We start from the raw sequence: 394 nt of genomic DNA, 5'->3' as shown, positions 1-394 counted from the left end.
CTATAAAATGATAAAGTTTCAAAGACCAAAGTGAGCCCCTGCTTCATACTGCACTATTTTCACTACACCAAAAAAGTGCCAAAAGCATGTGATTAATAATGAACTATAACCTAAGAATTGATAGATTTTACATTTTGTTATTTCAGTGTCTTCTCATTATTGAAATGTTCTTCTTTCTTCTTCGACAGGGTTTTAGACTTTTGTGAAGTAACCAGTGGCATGTTAATTCATTTCTAGGGAATGGTGTAGTAACAATATGCATGTCACAATTCTGAATCATTATTAGTCATACTATTTCAAAAATGTTTGTGTACCTATGGGGGGGGGAATGTTTTGACTCTTCACTGAACATTCATACATTGCTACCCACAAAAATAAAGAAAAGACTGACATT

Source organism: Penaeus monodon, chromosome 31 (genome assembly GCF_015228065.2).
Source record: "Penaeus monodon isolate SGIC_2016 chromosome 31, NSTDA_Pmon_1, whole genome shotgun sequence".
Classification (NCBI taxonomy): domain Eukaryota; kingdom Metazoa; phylum Arthropoda; class Malacostraca; order Decapoda; family Penaeidae; genus Penaeus; species Penaeus monodon.
This window is presented reverse-complemented; position numbering follows the sequence as displayed.